At 39.6% G+C, this 6,000-nt stretch overlaps 1 protein-coding gene across 3 annotated transcripts in view; it reads right to left on the minus strand.

Moving 5' to 3' along the window:
- The window catches only part of sema3d (sema domain, immunoglobulin domain (Ig), short basic domain, secreted, (semaphorin) 3D), a 54,856-nt gene extending 50,326 nt beyond the window's left edge, over positions 1-4,530 (minus strand). The window contains exons 1-3 of one of the 3 annotated variants that reach the window (XM_053885228.1): positions 4,391-4,530; positions 3,365-3,506; positions 3,026-3,209 (exon numbers count right to left, since the gene is read on the minus strand). The gene's annotated coding sequence lies outside the window, so the exon portion shown is untranslated. Of the gene's footprint in view, positions 1-3,025; positions 3,210-3,364; positions 3,507-3,705; positions 3,764-4,390 lie in introns of those variants that run through there. The other 2 variants (XM_053885227.1, XM_053885229.1) reach the window with 2 other exon arrangements.
- Positions 4,531-6,000: the final 1,470 nt, after the last annotated feature.

The following is a 6,000-nucleotide window of genomic DNA, read 5'->3' on the forward strand; positions in this document are numbered from 1 at the left end:
TATTAAAAAGAGAAAAGGTTTACATTAACAACTAACAAAAGAAGAAAAAGAACATTTCCCAGAAAAAAAGAAGTATTTTCTTGGAAATGAAATGGAGGAGGTCAGCTATGGTCACATAGTTTTATATTTCACCTATTCAATTGGAATGTTGGAGTCATACTCCCAGGGACTCTTTATTTTTAAATTGAATTATTTGCTTTCTTCAAGTAACTTGATATACGATGGCGACAATCCTGACCTGCTTTCGTGGCTCTGTTCAGTACGTTTTCTCGCCCAGACAGTAGAGTCTGTGTTCACCTCTATTGTTCACAGCAAAAGTGGAGCAGACTTCCACCACCTCACGGCCCCTCCGGGCACAGCCGACGGATGCGAGCTGTCAGCGTGGAAGAAAACAACACGTCCCGCCGCCTGTGGCGTGTGTCGCTAGTTACAGCCCAGATACATTCACTCCCTCCACTGAGATCAGATTAAAATGACACGGCGGTAATAAATCACGCAACTATTGAGGATATTTCATCTGATTGGCTTCCTGCCTTGGCATGCCCTCACTTTTCATCAGAAGTGACATGGCCTGGTCCTGTACTTTGATGCATCACACCTGTTGTTTCCTGACAAGCGGTAAATATGAACATCTTTCCCACCCAGTCTGTGCCCTAATGTCTTTTCCAGCTCTTTAAAGCAACAAGCTAGCACATTAAGAAAGTCAGAGCCATTTCACCAGACATTAAATATTTTACTTTCCAAGTCACTGTTTTCTTAACATTTCCATTTCCATAGGCTTTTGTTGGACATGCTGTCAATTAGACCAAACTGGAGAAGCTGAATGTTGAAAATATCGCACGTCTTTCACAACCTCGCTGGGTTAAAAGCTTCCTTGTTTAACCGTATCTCACCCAGAGTTGCTGTGTTTTCAGAGGATTGTCCAAAAGGAGTCGCTGAGATGCGACATATTTCCCGCTGTTAAACAATGTCACATTTAATGCATCAACAAATACGAAAGTGTGAGGTACTAACTGGCTATCTGTCAGTGTGGCCACCATGGTAGTGCAACGTGTCTCCTGAATGACCCGATAGATAAAGTATACCGTGCAATTCATAGCTTACGTTCACTTATTCAATTTGTATTTATTTTGTTCTAATTTTTGTGTTTTATATATATAACCCTCTGTAGCCTTACAAAGGAAACATTTTCTATGAAGAATAACACATACTGTTTCCCAAGAATTTCAAATTTCTTCTCCTCGTAATACACTTTTATATCTTTTTTTCAACATTTTAACCCACCAATAATTCCGTTTTCATAAATTGTGTTTCAAAAATCTAAATGTTTAGAATGGAAATGACTCATTTCAGATGTCAACCTGTATTAATTAATGCATGCAAAATAATACTGTACATAGATTTTTATTTGTCAACATCTAAAATGCCTTTCAGTAATCTCCATCACATATGCAACACTTCCGTCAGTCCAGATTACTCCACAAACACATCCTCTACGTCCTATTGTTCTATGTTTGTTGAAGAACATGGGCAGTAAAATGAAGAACAAGTGAGTTTAGTGACTCAAATGTGGTTGCCATGCAGTTCCCTGCACCCCCCTGTTCTGCTTTTCCTCCAGTGATGGGCAGTTAAACCTAACCATTGACCTCTCACCTCACGTCACTGTAAAAACTGACTGGCAACAGTAAACTGGCATTCAAAGTCAGGAAACAGTTTTAGGGTTTGAAGATGATTTGACCTTGCTGTGCTCACTTGAGCATACTGTTTAGAAAAACACAATAACAGTATTATTAGAGGAAAACAATATATGAATATAAATAAATATGAGACAAAAAGTTTAATTTAGAAATAGCACGGGTGATGGAAAGAAAACTCAGCATTATTAATTATTATTAGTATTATTGAGCAATAGACATTAGAAACTGATTTAAAATATAAATAAATAAAGTGTGTGATATATGAAACACATATTTGAGAATGCACTGTCCTGGATAAAAATAAATCTGAGAAATGTTATTAAAATTAAAAAATAAATAAATAAAGTATATTGTAAGTCATTCATATATAACGGCTTAAAAAATAAAATAAATATATTTTTTTAAATGTATTTGAAATAAAAATACATTTCCAGCTGAAAAAATAAATAAATATAAGTATTTAAATATATAACTTGATATATACATGTAAAAATTATTATTATTATTAGAAATACTGTAAATCATACTGAGATTTTATAGCTATCAAGTTATCAAGTTTTAAAGTGGAAGAAGTTGACTTCAGTAAGTGATCATATTTACATGAAAATCCAGATGCGAACATATGATTCTCTGATTATGATTATGACATTCATCGTTTAAATCCAACAAGGGTTTAAGCAAGATGTTTATCTTTTTTAAGTGGACACATCTTAGCGTCCATTCAAAGTCACAAGACTGAATGCAAATTGGATGATCAGTCCTGTCAGCATTGACCATGATGGACTTAAACATCGCACGCACATTCTTCATGGGCTTCTCCTCTGAGGCAGGTGAAGGAGTTTTCCAATCCTCTCCCTGAGAGCGTTCTCAGGGCCTCAAGGGTGACTAGACCGAAACACATGCAGATAAAAAGGACTCCGAGTGCGCATGTGAATTTTATGAGAGATCAACAGGTTGAGGGTGAGATGCTAGAGTCGGCGGGTCATTCCGCCAGACTTTGAACATTCCAGGACGACTGTAAAGTTTCTCCAAACGTCCCAGTATCGGGTGAATATGAGAATACGTCTGCTCAGATTAATCTGATGGTGTTGGAGATCTGGCAGCCAGAAAATATGACAACTCAAAACCATACACGTGGTGATTTTTCTTTTTTTTAATCTAATGCATAACACATGTTTCTCTCAGATATTAAAGCTGCATTCATCTTTGTTTTTTTTTTTTTTTTTTAATCTTGACAACATACAAGGGTATGTTCTTAACCAGGGAATATGCCAGGCAGGATTTGCTTGCACACATCTTTCATAGAATTTTACCGATGTCAGCTTTACCTGAGGTGTCGAGGAACTGGTCACGTTGCTTCCGAGACATCTTCCTATTGATGAGCCAAGGTGATGTCCAAGTGGAGAGAGGCAAATCTGGAGTCATGGGAATGTTTTGGTGTAGCCCGTTAGGGATTCTGGAGGAAGTGAATTCTGGCCGTCTTCGCTTTGGCTGCTGCCCCCCTGACTCAACCTTGAATAAGCAGGGAAAAAAAGACGGACGAACACATAGAATTTTACTTTTTCCTTTACATTCATATGCAAAGCAAGACTGTATCTGAATATAATTGATTTAAATAAACTGAATTTTATTTCACACTTTATTTTATTTCAATTTTTTTAACTCACCTATAACAGGCAGAAGGTGGAGAGGAAGGCCAAAGAGGAGATTTATGGATGTGGTCAAAGTGGACATGAGGTCTGTAGGTTGGAGAGAAGAGGAAGCAGTAGACAGGGTGAGATGGAGGAAGATGATCCGCTGTGGCGACCGCTGAAGGGAGAAGCCGACAGGAAAAGAAACATAACACAATATACCGTAGCAGATTCATTCCAGTTTAGTAAAATAAAAGCAGCCCTGGAAGGCAGTTTCCACCATTTTGAGAATGGCCGATTACTTGGAAGAAAAATGCTTCTTTAAACTTTGACACAGTTTAAGATGTACATGGAAAAAGCGAGCGGCAGACACACACCTTTGCACCTTCACCCAGCACCAGACTCCCCTGACAACGCTCCAATTAAGCTCCACCACATGGAGGCGATTGAGTGTGAAATTGAAAACAGCGACACATTATAGTGTCAACTCTGCACTCTAATGATGGGAACTCACTGTAAGATCTCTGACACTGCAGAGGGTGAGTCAATGTTTTCTCTGGATGCGGCATAAACAAAGAGACTCTGAGGTTCTCGGTTTGAAGGGAGCTCTGAAATGAAAGCACAAGTCTTGGCATGGCGGGTCTGACGCTCTTCAACAAAGGAGCAGCTCCAACAAGAGGAGTGGCTGATACAAATAACCAAAGCCCAGTTGAGTCTGAGAGGGAGTTTAAGTCGTGATTAATCACTTCACAGCAGCGATAAAATTCCTGCTTTGTTGTGCTGTGTTTTGCAGTGTTCAGGCGTGTTACTGCTCATGGTTGAATTCATCTGTGACTTGGCAGACATGAAGAGGCATTTGTGTCCTCGCTTGTCTGTGTGAAGTCATGTCAGAGTCGTTTATTATCAGTCAAAGTATTAAACTCCAACGAAGCCATTTCTGTGTCTGTAACGTTGACAAGCTTGTTTTGACTTTCAGCTGACAAAAAGAGGTGATAAACCCTTTTTTATAATTATTTCTTAGAAGCAAAACATGAGTTCAACGAAATAATTGACTCCATTTACCTTTTCGTTTGCATTATCTTCACCATGGAGGTGTGAAAATACGAATTCCAATAACAGATAGTTAACTTTTGTATCATCAAAATTCTATATTATCAATATTATGATCCGGTTTTGAAAGACGCTGTTTTCTTCGCTGCGTGTTGTCCGAGTGAGCTCTGGAACGCTACTGCCACCTGCTGTCTCATTTAGCTCATTGTTGTCCATGATATTCTAAACACGTAAAAACAATGTCTAATCTATGTAGATCAAATAAATGCTGATCCACCAAAACGTTATGAGTAATGCGATAAAACTAAGGTCTGTTTTATTAAGAAGAATTTATTTATCATTTAATTTTGTTGAATATTTTCCCATATCTTTTTTGATAATCTTTTTTTTTTCTTTTTCATTTTGTTTTTTGCCTTGCTTTCACACACACCTGCAGTGTGTGTGCAAAGAATTTGGATTTTCATGTCCGTCTGTAAATTAACTGTCTGTTCTATTCCAGTATTGATTTCCAATAATAAAATCATAATAAATAACAATAAATTCTACATAAATTCTACAAATTAAATCTACAGTACTAATCTCCTGCGACTCAACCACTTGAGCAGATTGAGACGAGTCTAGCTCACCAGGACTTGGAGTTAAACAAAGCGTAATTTCCACAATGATTTGTTGCCCTTCCATCCACTCACAGCTCAGTAAACACTTTGTCGCCTGTGCTGTGTTTGTTTCTCCCCATCTGTTTTCTCCTCAGGCTTCACTTTACTACTCGTTGACTTTCATCACTTTTGCTTCTCGCTTGACTTTGCAGATTGTGATATTTCCGCCCCACAGATTACATCTTTCAAGGTGTCCTGCAGAGAGTGAAACAACAGGGGTCACACCAGCTTTTGGGTTTGCGGTCTTCAAAGAATACACATGAGAGAAAAACAACTTCCGTTGCAGGACCTTCATCTCGCAGTCATTTGTGTGAAGCTATAAAGACCGTAAGTCATGATGGGCTCCTGCGCCTGCCATAAACATTCACGCCAGCTCAGTCTGTATTCTATTTACACACAGAGTTAATGATGTCAAGGAGTGACGGATTCACTCCTGCCCGCCGGGATCCCTCCAACCTCAGAGGCCGTGGCTTGATATACAGATCTGTCAGCTCTCCTCTCGTCTTTTATTCCTCCTGATGACTGCGGGGAAGACACCCGCTTCCTAATGCGTATTTAACTTCTTGTCTGCCCTGTCACCAGATAGTTCAGAAGATATCGGCCCTGCCACAGGGGGACGTAGGGGGGCTGCCATGTTTTTGATGAGACCCACTGCTGCACTCTCCACTGGGCCCTGCCAGTTCCGTCTTTTCATCCTCCCTCGCTCCCACGGCTTTATATCTCTCTTGTCAAGACTTGTTCTGTCATTACTCACACCCGCTATTTGCTGCGGAGAAAGTGCACATGATCATTTTGTGTGTGAGTGAGCAGAATGAGCTTCCAATTACACAGCACTCAGGAGCGCGGCGTCCAACGGCAGCACTCAAATCACATTACGATAATTGAGAGAGGCTTGGTGCCGGACAGCTGAGTCGGCACCAGGGTGATTGATTAAATTGTCATATCCCAGGAGCTAATCTGAATAAG

This window comes from Synchiropus splendidus, chromosome 14, assembly GCF_027744825.2.
Source record: "Synchiropus splendidus isolate RoL2022-P1 chromosome 14, RoL_Sspl_1.0, whole genome shotgun sequence".
NCBI lineage: Eukaryota > Metazoa > Chordata > Actinopteri > Syngnathiformes > Callionymidae > Synchiropus > Synchiropus splendidus.